The sequence below is a fragment of the Salvelinus sp. IW2-2015 genome, linkage group LG8 (genome assembly GCF_002910315.2).
Source record: "Salvelinus sp. IW2-2015 linkage group LG8, ASM291031v2, whole genome shotgun sequence".
NCBI lineage: Eukaryota > Metazoa > Chordata > Actinopteri > Salmoniformes > Salmonidae > Salvelinus > Salvelinus sp. IW2-2015.
This window is the reverse complement of record NC_036848.1, coordinates 28,371,217-28,384,462: the sequence shown is the minus strand read 5'-3', so window position 1 is coordinate 28,384,462 and position 13,246 is coordinate 28,371,217. Positions and strand designations below refer to the sequence as shown.

General features: G+C 43.9%; 1 protein-coding gene across 2 annotated transcripts in view; it reads right to left on the bottom strand.

The window, feature by feature from the left end:
* LOC111967678 (thyroid hormone receptor alpha-B) overlaps positions 1–13,246 on the bottom strand; it is a 180,758-nt gene that overhangs the window by 95,519 nt on the left and 71,993 nt on the right. For both annotated transcript variants that reach the window (XM_070444841.1, XM_070444842.1), the window contains exon 2: positions 2,776–2,850. The gene's annotated coding sequence lies outside the window, so the exon portion shown is untranslated. The remainder of the gene's footprint in view (positions 1–2,775; positions 2,851–13,246) is intronic.

The following is a 13,246-nucleotide window of genomic DNA, read 5'->3' as shown; positions in this document are numbered from 1 at the left end:
GGTAGTGAATTGCAAAGCAAACACTCAACCATGAGCACCGAAGAGATTTCAAAAGAACTCCGGGACAAAGTTGTGGAAAGGCACAGATCAGGGGGTGGGTATACAAATATTTCAAAGGCCTTGAATATCCCTTGGAGCACGGTCAAGACGATTATTAACAAGTGGAAGGTGTATGGCACCAACAAGAACCTGCCTAGATCAGGCCGTCCCTCCAAACTGTATGACTGAGCAAGTAGGAGACGAATCAGAGAGGCTACCAAGAGTCAAATGGCAACCTTGAAAGAGCTACAGGCTTTTATGGCCAAGTCTGGTCAAATTGTGCATGTGATAACAATATCCCAAGCACTCCACAAATCTGGCATGTATTGTAGGGTGGCAAGAAGGAAGCCATTACTCAAGAAAGCCCACCTTGAATCCTGTTTGAAGTTTGCAAAAAAAACACTTGGGAGATTCTGTAGCCATGTGGCCAATAGTGTTGTGGAACATTTTGGCCTAAATGCAAAGTGTTATGTTTGGTGCAAACCCAACACCACACCATCCCTACGGTGAAGCGTGGTGGTGGCAGCATCATGTTATGGGGATGTTTCAGTTATATTTCACCTATCGGGATAGAAAGGAATATGAATTGAGAAATGTACAGAAAGGTCCTTGAGGAAAACCTGTTGCCCTCTGCAAGAAAGCTGAAACTAAAACGGATGATCACATTTCAGCATGACAACGACCCGAAGCACACAGCCAAAGCTACATTGAAATGGCTAAGGAATAAAAAGACACATGTCCTGAACAAAAATATAAACGCAACATGCAACAATTTCAAATATTGTTACAGTTCACATCAGGAAATCAGTCAATTGAAATGAATGAATTAGACCCTAATCTATGGATTTCACATGAATAGGCAGAGGTGCAGCCATGGGTGGGCCTGAGAGGGCATAGGCCTAGCCACTTGGGAGCCAGGTCCCGCCTATCAGAATGAATTTTCCCCCGTAAAAGGGCTTTATTACAGATAGAAATACCCCTCAGCAATAAAATCATTTTTTAGTCTCAAATAAATAATGAAACCACTTAAATTTGGTTTAAATAATGCAAAAACTTATTACAGGAATTATAGGACTATTTCTCTCTATACCATTTGTATTTCATATACCTTTTCATATATACCTTTGACTATTGGATGTTCTTATAGGCACGTTAGTATTGCCAGCCTAATCTCGGGAGTTGATAGGCTTGAAGTCATAAACAGCGCTGTGCTTCAAGCATTGCTAAGAGCTGCTGGCAAACGCAGTAAAGTGCTGTTTGAATGAATGCTTACGAGCCTGCTGCTGCCTACCACCGCTCAGTCAGACTGCTCTATCAAATATCAAATCATAGACTTAATTATAATATAATTAACACACAGAAATACGAGCCTTTGTTCATTAATATGGTCAAATCCGGAAACTATCATTTCGAAAACGTTTATTCTTTCAGTGAAATACGTAACCGTTCCGTATTTTATCAAACGGGTGGCAACCCTAAGTCTAAATATTGCTGTTACATTGCACAACCTTCAATGTTATGCCATAATTATGTCAAATTCTGTCAAATGAATTACGGTCTTGTTAGGAAGAAATGGTGTTTGCAATGAGCCCAAACTGCTGCATATACCCTGACTCGGCTTGCACTGAAGGCAAGAGAAGTGACACAATTTCCCTAGTTAATATTGCCTGCTAACATTAATTTATTTTAACTACATATGCAGGTAAAAAAAAAAATACTTGTGTATTGATTTTAAGAAAGGCATTGATGTTTATGGTTAGGTACATTTGTGCAACATTTGTGCTTTTTTCGCGAATGCGCTTTTGTTAGTAGGGATAGGCGTTCCGTCAACGGGACAGTTGTAAATCATGCAGCGCGTTATGTCAAGATCGCAGATTTTAGAGAAACAACAAATGTCGGTATATATAAGTGTCTAATATTGGATGAAATCTTAAACTCTTGTTAATATAACTGCACTGTCCAATTTACAGTAGCTATTACTGCGAACACATTGTTCAGTGTATTTTTTCAATAAAAAAAAGTCCCCTTAAAACTGTGGCGCATGGTGTGTAGATAAGTGGGGGGAAATCCTTATATAAACACATTAAACTCTAAGGTACTGACACAATGTGAAAAAAGTTAAAGGGGGTGTATACTTTTTATTGGCACTATTGGCCAACCTCCTAGACAGGGCATTTAGACTTAGGTATCCATGCACACCACATTATCATATTATTCCACAAAACGTCCCATATTCCAGTGAGTGGGAGTAGGGGGTTCTGAGCCGAGCAGACACACAAGGCCCCCGGCTTAGGGAAACACCATGGAATGTGCCTCTTGGATTTCCTGCATTGGACTGGCGGGAGGCAGGAAATGTTACCGTAAATATCAGGACCCTGACTTTAACGCCACACTGGAAACGCACATCATTTTGGAAAGAGAGAGGGAGAGAGAGAGAGAAGAGAGAGATGGATGGAGGAAAGAAATCTGACAAGGAGCGCGGACATATTTCCACAGTAGGACGAAGGCAGCATAAAAACCCTTTTGGGAATTCTTGGCATCCGATCAGTGGGAGTCGATACATCACCCTGCAGACGGGGCTATAAGTTACCCTGCCTGAGTGAGTGAGATTGAGAAAGGAGAGAGAGAATGTGTGTGCATATAAATATATATATATATGTGTGTGTGTATGTGCATACAGTCCACAGACATACTACATATAGCTATAAGGAGAGAGAAGCAGGCAGCAGAACCTACCAGTGTCCTGTAGTGTGTGGTGGTTAATGACTTCCCCAGGCCTTTAGTATGTTCTGTGGGACGATGGCTTCCGCCCTGTGAGAAATAAACAGGAGATTGTTCAGAGGTGGGGCCAGGAGGTACAGTAAAGTTGGAAGGGGGAAATAGAAGCATATAGAAAACAAACAGTGCCAGGCAGTACAAAGACCATCAGCAACAGCACCACCCACCAACGCTACCCTCCCTCTCTTTAGGTGGTGCTGGGGCTGGACAAGCTTTGCTGGTGAGTTAGCTAGCCGGGGGCCTGGGAACTCAGATCTGGATTCTTTACATGTCTGGGGCTGAATCTGAATACGTAAATCAGCTCTTGTAGACCCCTGGCTTCTGTTATTGTAGACCCCTGGCTTTCACGGCGTCCTTTGCTTTACTCTTAATTGGGCTACACGGGTCTCGGAGAGGAGGAAGGAGAGAAAAAAAGAGCGGAGAAGAAGAAATGGGTACAAAGTGGAAACTGTTCCAAGGTTCACCGGGAGGAAGAAGCTGTTAATGTCATTACAGTCCCATCGGAAGAGAAGCGCCGGAGGAGGGTGTGTGTGCCTATGTATGTGTGTATGAGTGTGTGTGTGTGTGTGTGTGTGTGTGTGTGTGTGTGTGTGTGTGTGTGTGTGGTGTGTGTGTGTGTGTGTGTGTGTTGTGTGTGTGTGGTGGAGAAAAGGGTCAAGATGCCGCTACAAGCCCATAAAATTGGGGGGGATCCCTCCCTCACGGCAAGAGTAGATACAGCTCCCAGAAAGCTGGCCCTGTGGAGATGTGATGGAGGGGGTGGGATGTTAGTGGTAGGGGGGGGTCTCTTCTCGACATGCCTAATTTGTGCCTGATTAGAGAGGGTCGAGGTCGGGAGCTATGTTTGCTCAGAGGACCTCATGGGCTTGTAGACAGAGACTCAGGGGCGGGGGGAGGGGGCTTTTGGGGTGGAGGGTTGTTTGTGTATCTGTGTGTGTGGGTGTGGTTGGTGGTGGTGGGGGTGTAGTTAAGGAATAGGTATCAGACGTTCCGTGGAGAGAGACTCGCTGAGAATAACTCCACTATGTGCTCACGACGAGGCGAGTGAGCAAGCAGTATATGGGAACAGGGTGTGAGAGAAGGCTGGGTCAAATACTTCTACCCCTCTTGTCACAGACAGTATGTGACAAAAACTATCAGGGTATCCATCCCAGCAGTCGTGTTACAACAATTGATGGATGGAGTAGGCCAGGGAGGAAACACAGGGGGGAAAAGCAAAGCAGGACGAAAAGGAGGAAAAGCTGGAGAGCAGACTCAAGGTCGAGGAGTGATTCTATTCTGGTAAAAGAAACAGGTTTCAAAGTCAAGTCTCGGGTGCTTTACCTTCAGAGTGAGACGGCCGGTGCCAACTCCACTATTCTCGCCTCAGCCCTATGAAAGGTTGTCTTTGTCAGAATGAAATTCCACTAATCATTAATAATCCATTTAAAAGCGCAGAAATATACCGTGCATTCGGAAAGTATTCACACCCCTTGACTTTTTCCACATTTTTCTACGTTACAGCCTAACTCTAAAATGGATTAAATACATTTCAAAAATCATCTGCAATCAACACACCATACCCCACAATGGAAGTGCAAACATGTTTTTAAAAATGAGCACAGCTGTATTCTGTTTTCATTGATCATTCTTGAGATGTTTCTACAACTTGATTGGAATCCACCTGTGGTAAATTCAATTGATTGGACATGATTTGGAAAGGCGCACACCTGTCTATGTAAGGTCCCACAGTTGACAGTGCATGTCAGAGCAAAAAACAAGCCATGAGGTCAAAGGAATTGTCCGTAGAGCTCCGAGACAGGATTGTGTCGAGGAAAAGGTCTGGGGAGGCATACCAAAACATTTCGGCAGCATTGAATTTCCCCAAGAACACAGTGGCCTCCATCATTGTTAAATGGAAGATGTTTTCCTTTTCCACCCGGCCAAACTGAGCAATCGGAGAAGGGCCTTGGTCAGGGAGGTGACCAAGAACTCGATGGTCACTCTGACAGAGCTCCAGAGTTCCTCTGTGGAGATGGGAGAACCTTCCAGAAGGACAACCATCTCTGCAGCACTCCACCAATCAGGCCTCTATGGTAGAGTGACCAGATGAAAGCCACTCCTCAGTAAAAGGCATATGACAGCCCACTTGGAGTTTGCCAAAAGGCACCTAAAGGACTCTCAGACCATGAGAAACAAGATTATCTGGTCTGATGAAACCAAGATTGAACTCTTTGGCCTGAATGCCAAGCGTCACGTCTGGAGGAAAATATGCACCATCCCTACGGTGAAGGATGGTGGTGGCAGCATCATGCTGTGGGGATGTTTATCAGCGGCAGGGACTGGGAGACTAGCCAGGATCGAGGGAAAGATGAACGGAGCAAAGTACAGGGAGATCCTTGATGAAAACCTGCTCCAGAGAGCTCAGGACCACAGACTGGGGCGAAGGTTCACCTTCCAACAGGACAACAACCCTAAGCACATAGCCAAGACAACCCAGGAGTGGCTTTGGGACACGTCTCTGAATGTCCTTGAGTGGCCCAGCAAGAGCCCGGATTTGAACACGAACGAACATCTCTGGAGATGAAAATAGCTGTGCAGTGACACTCCCCATCCAACCTGACAGAGCTTGAGAGGATCTGCAGAGAAGAATTTGAGAAACTCCACAAATACAGTTGTGCCAAGCTCGTAGCGTCATACCCAAGTATTCCCGAGGCTGTATTTGCTGCTAAAGGTGCTTCAACAAAGTACTGAGTAAAGGGTCTGAATACTTATGTCATTATGGAGTATTGTGTGTAGCTTGATAAGGGGAAAAAACGATTAGATCCATTTAAGAATAAGGCTGTAACGTGACAACGTGGAAAAGTCAAGGGGTCTGAATACTTTCCAAATGCACTGTACATAGAAGTAGGCCTAGGCTACCTGGCCTGTGCGCAAATGTAGGCCTATAAATGTGCCATTTGGGAATCTGATAGTATTTCTGATTGTCTTAACTCACTACCACTGTGGAGCTTCTCAAAGCAATTTTCTCTTCACCTCAAACAGCAAGTAAATTAAGTCTGTTTTTACATCCATTGAGAATGACAATAGTTCCTCAACATAGCCTATTTTAAAGAAATCTCTCCAGCTCTCTTTCGATAACCACCACTCAGCCTGAAAGGGGGAAAAAATGTAATGTTCTGATCCAGTGGAATTGTCATAAAATAGGTCTACCTGATTACTTCTTATCTCTTGCGCGAATAGCCTACAGCTATGTCTGCCCGGAGCTCACTTGTGCAGGAAACTCAGAGGGCCCAGAATATTTTATACAATGTTGCAAGTTTGCTAGAGAGAGCTTCAGGCCTGACCCATACAATGTTTCAAGTTCCTTGAAGACAGGCCATGTGTAGACAATGTGATTTATAGGATATTTATTTTTATCAGGATTTTTTTCTACCTGCAGGCTGAAATGTTTTTATTTGTTGGCTTTATGTAGGCTATTTTTACATAGTTGGCAATGGCAACAGAGGTTACTTTTAGAATTTTGATTAACCATATGATAATGATTTGGAGATACGAAGACTTTGTTATAAATGAAAGGAAACTGTTCCACGAAAAAAGTACATATGAAAATCATAACTGCCACACAGATCGATAGAAATGGAAAGATAAATTGGCACTCCAAATGGAAAAGGTTGCCGACCCTTGGTGTAACCTATTACCTACCAGCAACTTCAGGAGGGTAACAGCAAAAATCTGCAAAGGCCAACAGCAGCGGGAAGAAGTGGGTCAGGAACAGTTTTTTTTCTTCTTCTGGTTAGGCTATCTCTGGTTCCCTCTTGAGTAATTTSTGTGTCTTAATTATTTGATTACATTGTGCTTAAAGCGTCAGACAAGCTCAGTAGCTTTATTAAAACACGTAGGGAATGCCTATATAGGGAAAAATACACGTTTTAACATTTTGACCAATTGATTGGTCGAAAGAACAGATGACTCTAGGTCGACCAGTATTTTTGCTGTTGTTGAGGGCAGCCCTAAATCTATCTGACTTAAGACAAGCCTAGGGGATCGAGGTCAAGCCCTGCCTACCAACAGCCCTTCATAATCGTCATACTCCACATTTACTATGGGAAGCTGTTAAACGCTCCATATAAAAACAGTCTACTCCTTTCAAAGTGATCTGTGACTGGTCCTCTCAATCAATTTCATTGGTCATGACACGATCTAACACAAAGCAGACCTTCAAAAAAAGTCAGCCCTGATAGATAGTCCGTCCGCAACTTCCTCTTGAATCTGAGAACCTTTTAATCAAATCAAAATAAAAAGGGCCTCTCCCTGCTAGTGTGAATGAGATAGCAACAGTAGCTCCGCAGCCTTTCCGAGCAGCTCGCTCGGCACGCAGAACAATCAATCCCGAGTGCAAGTCAAGCTGCATTTTAACATGTGCATGGCTCCAGGGTGTAGGTTACGAGATTCCTGGTTAGAAGGCGACTACACTTTTTGTGGGGATGCGTTTTCCCCTCGCTACTGACTAAGGAAGGTGTTGGGTTGTGTGAAAAATCACACCCCAGCCAAGATAAGCACACCAGAGAAACTCTTCTACAGTGATTCAAGGCAGATCACATGAGGATAAGGTATAAAGTGTGTCTGTTTCAACTGAAAACATCTTGGGGGCTAGATTCAGTGGGCCCCAAGTTTTCCCCACCTGAAAGGGCCCCTTCTCTAGTGGCCAGAGAAGGGCTTTGATGTTGTAGGGCTAATTCACTGCCATGTCACAGGTTCAGTGACTGAAACATGGCAAGACTTATTAAGATATCCAGCAGTGGGGTTACTGTAAGTCGCCTATGCAGCGATGACCCAGTTACGGCTATTGAGTACTTTTGCAATTGCGGTAATCAGACATCAAGGGTCGCGGAGAAATTTCAATCATTTTACTTTCAAGTGGCTACCTTTTTCCTGATTTCATAGGTGAAGTAAACCAGCAAAGATGAAAAATGTAATAAGCTGCATTTCTCTCTTGACTAGCCAGCACATGGGTCCGGGGAGCTTGTATTGTTTCATTAGATATGCACTTTGAATCTCAAGCATCCTTCGTCTTCCATATGAAACCAGAGGGTCTGTTGCATCATGGGAGCTTTGGCAATTGGCGGCTACTCTCTGGGATCAGACTCAGCTAGGGAGCACCGATGGATGGCGTGCGCATCCCTGATAGACCCTGTGCCGTTGGCTTTGGAGTGTTGCCATGGTTACTGGACTGATTATGTGGCGCCCCATGATGTTGAACTCTGACCTCCATAACCACCTAAAAACAAACACACTAACCTTTSAATATCTTTATAATCACGCGAGACAATGAAGAAGACAAAACTGCAGAAAAAATCCCAGTCAGGCAGAGAGTAGGTTAGGTTATGAATGGGAAATTTTATCAGGAAACAATGGCAATGCTCAATTTTCATACCAGCAGCCTGAGGGTCGAATGGCTTTTCAAGAGTAGGCAGGGGAGCGATGGCGGGAAAGCATCCATTGTCAATAAGAGACACAGAGGGGTTCTGTACATTGATGAAACTCTAGTCACTGCCCTTCCCACACATGGTCTCTGTTTTTGTGTTTGTGTGTTTGTGTGTGCAAAATCAGGGGGTTGAAAGGGGACCCATGCCAGGGCATGGAATGGACACCCGGGTTGAGTCCGTAGGGCAGGGCAGTGCCAATCGCCTACATGTTCAGTGCTTGTTCTACACTGTGCCACTGGTATCGCACATCCTGGCACCACAGCAGAGTTGCTCATGCATGATGGTGTGAGAGACAGGCACGCACACATGCAAGCACCTATTGTGGCATTTGTACATCTGGCTTCGATAGAGATTCAGGTTATTATTGTACATACAGTGCCTTCATTAAGTATTCCTTTACATAAGTATTCACACTCCTTTGCTATGACACTCCAAATTAAAAGAAACACACCTGTCTATAGTTGGTCCCATAGTTGACAGCGCATGTCAGAGCAGAAACTATAGCATGAAGCCCATGGAACTGTCCGTAGATCTCCGAGATAGAATTGTGAGGAGGCATATATCTGGGGAAGGGTAGAAAACAATTTCTAGTKTTGAAAGTTTCCAAGAGCACAGTGGTCGCCATGGAAAAATGGAAAAAATATGGAACTACCCAGACTCTGCCTAGAGCTGGCCGTCCAACCAAACTAAGCAACCGGAAAAGATTACCTTGGTCACGGAGGTGACCAAGAATCCAATGACCACTCTGACAGAACTACAGAGTTCCTTGGCTGATATGGTAGAACCTGCCAGAAGGATCGTAGTCTCTCTAGCACTTCACCAATCTGGGCTTTATGGTAGAGTGGCCAGACGGAAGCACCTCCTGAGAAAAAGGCAAATGATAGCACGTCTGGAGTTTGCAAAAAAAAGCATATGAAAGACTCTGAGAGCATAAGGCAAAAGATTCTGTGGTCTGATGAGGCAAAAATGTAACACTTGGTCTGAATGCAAAGACCTATATCTGGAGAAAACCAGGCACAGCTCATCACCCGTCTAACACCACCTCTATGGTGAAGCATGCGGGTGGCAGCATCATGTTATGGGAATGCTTTTCAGAAGCAGGGACTGGTAGACTGGTAAAGATAGAGGGAACAATGAATGGAGCCAAATACAGGCAAATCCTTGATGAGAACTTGCTTCACAGCGCAAACGACCTTAGACTGGGGCGAAGATTTACGTTCCAGTAGGACAATGACCCCAAGCATACAGCCAAAGCAAAGCTGGAATGGCTTCAGAAAAATAATGTGAAAGTACTTGAGTCGCCCAGCCAAAGCCAAGACTTGAATCCCATTCAAAATCTGTGGAAAGACTGGAAGACTGCTGTTCAACTCCGCTCCCTATCTAACTTAACAGAACTTGAGAAAATCTGCAAGGAAGCAAAGCTGATACAGACATMCCCAAGACGACTCAAAGCTGTAATCGCCACCAAAGGTGCTCCTACAAAGTATTGACTCAGGGGTGTGAAAACTTATGTAAATGAGATATTTCTGTATTTAATTTTCAATAAATGTGCAAAGAAAATCGAAAAACACGTTTTTACTTTGTCATTATGGGATATTGTGTGTGTGTGTGTGTAGATGAGTGAGAGAAAAACTCTATTTATTCAATTTTGTAATTTTGTGCTGTAACACAACAAAGTGTGGAATAAGTCAAGGGATATAAGTACTTTCTGAAGTACTTTCTGAAGTACTTTTTTACAACCAATTCTAGCAGTTGTCTGATCTTATACATGTCTTAAATGGCATTGTTTCAAAAATAACACGATAACCATGCCCGCAATATCAGATGATCACTCTTGCATGACTCCACCATTGTCCAGCCCTTTCAATGATTTATATCCCATGTTCTTGACCTAGGACAAGACATTTACATTTCAGTCATTTATCAGATGCTCTTATCCAGAGCGACTTACAGTAGTGAGTGCATAGATTTTCATACTTCAATTTCTTTTCGAACTCACAACCTTGGCGTTGCAAGCGCAATGTTCTACCAACTGAGCCACAACAAAATGGTCCAATTCCATGCACTTCTCAAGAGAACACTTACACTTTAGCAGACGCTCTTATCCAGAGTGATTTACAGAGCAACTAGGATTAAGCGTCTTGCTCAAGGGTACATTGACAGATTTATTACCTAGTTGGCTTGGGGGTTCAAACCAACGACCTTTCGGTTACTGGGCCAGCRCGCTTAAGCTTAACCGCTAGGCTACCTGCCACTCCCTGACCACACACACACACACGGACATTACACTAAATGACCTGCAGTCCATCTGTGTGTCCAAACTAGCCAAATCATTTTAAAAACACAACGTGTTCATAGTGTCATTCCAAGGGCGGCTGTTTAGAGCCACTAAAATAATACGTTCACATTGTTGGGAAGCCGTATAATGCACAGCACTCAAAGAGGAGGGGGAGAGAAGAGATCGAGAGAGCAGGAGGGAAAGAGTGGTAGAGAAAAACAAGGCCACGTTGACAAGAAGCTTCATGGCTGGGCAGCTCCCAGAAAAGGGGTGAGAGGGAGGGGGAAGACAATGCAGATGGGTTTGTCAAAACTCAAATGCATTGCGGGTCAAGCAGCGAACAGAAGTTTGCCCCAGTTAATTTGCATGGATGGGTCAGGAAGGATGGGTCAGGAAGGATGTGGGGAAGGACGGAAAGCACGAGGGAGCTGCTATTGGGCCGTTGTGTGTAAATGCATTGTGCTTAACCTCATGAAAGAACGAATACACAGAAATACATATCCTATTTGCGGCTCTCTGAGGGGAAATACATATCCCTTGAAGGAAAATGCTATGGAATTGGGTTAGGCCTATGTCTAATTCAGATTACTCTCATGATTGGATAAATGCAAACTGTTTAAGTACGGTGCACACTTAAGGCTCTATTTTCGCCTGGCGTTAAAGCGGCGCTAGTGTCAAACACGTTAGACTGCAATTTCGTCATCTAAAAACTGGCGCACTGGCATTTTCCAGCCCTATGAGAGATGAGAACCTCGGTGAATATTGGTGAACCGCATATTTAGAAGTTATCTATAACCTGTAACAATTGCTTGTTTTCCATTTCATATATTCAAAACCCAAGTCCTCCCTTAGGCATACTATAACGAAGGCTGGATTAACAGCGACGCGTGTCTTTTTTATCCTGCCGATTTTATGATATCATTACATTTTACATGTATTTATTGTTGTTGTTGTAGTAAAAAAAAGAAGAGCAGATTTTTTGTTTTTAATGACATTTTATCACAACAAATCTTATTGGAATGATTCACCTTTCCTGGTTTTATGGTTACAATGTCTGTGGCACTCACGCAATGCAACTTCTGGAGATGTGTGAATGCGATCTGATCTGTAAAATGGTTCTGATTATGTCCATAAAACATAGGTCTATTTGGGAGCAGAAAGGGTGAGTGGACATTTTCACTTTATCTTGGATCTTTGTCCCGCTACTGTGAAAAGTTTGAACATGTCGTAAAACCCTCCGTAGTCTGCGTTGTTTTAATATTATATGGCCACGGGATAAATTATGCGTCCTGTAAGTGTGACATAGCCTATTTAAAACAAGTTGTAGTTTAGTTTAGAATTTCATTCAAATTATTCGTTCTCTTTTTAGGCATTATCAATAATGAATTTAATATTGCTTATTGACAATGTTTGGCATGTCCATACTCAACCATAATGCAATTTACAGTAGGCCTAGCCCCTGTATCAATGTGAATGCTATTGAAGCTATGCAATTACTTAGAACAATGTGGACTGCAAATGGGTTCAACGTAAAATATTTAGAAAAGATAGGTCTACATTTTTTTATTTTGTTTCTGTAAGCCATTTAACAAACTATAACGGACTACCATTGAAATTGGAGTTGATTCCAAGGCAATACATAAAAGGCCAGAAATACACAACTTGAAGCAACCACATATTTCGCAATGGAGCACATTCTGATTGGCCAGTGAGGGGCCAAGCCTCGACACACCCACAAGTAGTTTATTCATCAAATCCCAGCCAACGCTAGCAAGTGCGCCAATAATCGTAAAATATTTCTGACACACCCCTGAACCTATAGCGCTACCGCCTGCACTTAGATTGACCATTGTGTAAGGTTTGTTAATTAAAATAGAGCCCTTAGTGATGGATAGTTAAACAAATGAAACAATCTGGACTGGAAAGCATCGGCTAGGCCTGGTGATACACATGTCAAAGGACCCACATTGGTTTGTGGAACACCGTGTCCCGTCTAAGCCTCTCTTACCAGTTAGGTCAGGTCCTATGAATGTGAGAATGCTTTAAGCCCTATTAACCCTGTCCTGCCATGTTAGGAACCTTTTATTGGGATGGGCAGCCCACCCTCATGACAGCCATCTCTGTGCCCTTCCCAATATTCACCACTGTGCCCCCCACGTCAAGCCCAATCACAGCTCGCTGGGTGTGAGGCACCCTGCAAGGCTTACTGTACCCACGTCGTTATAGTTACAGTAGAACACACATATCAAGACTCAGTCACTTCCCAGTCCCATGTCCATCTCGCGTGTCTCTTTCAACACGGTGCATTAGTGAATGCCTATGTTGCTGTCTATCTCGCGTGCCTCTTTCAACATGGTACGTCTCATTCAACATGGTGCGTCTCATTCAACATGGTTTCAATATGGTTTCAACATGGGCGCGGGGGGGGGGGGGCAACAGGTGCCTGGCAACAGCTGAGGTGTGATACAGGCCGAACAGCATCCATTCACATTGTAACACCAGAGACCAGGGGCAAAGAGCTAGCATCGGGGGGCTGAACGCGATTAGTGCCTGGCGCCCATCCTGCCCCATTCAGCGCTGCTTAGCGGACGTAACACATGCAATTCAGGGGATTACTCCGTGCAGGAAAGGGGAGGAAATCAAGGGGCTGTATGAAGTCGGTGTTGAAAAGAAGAGAGGAGAG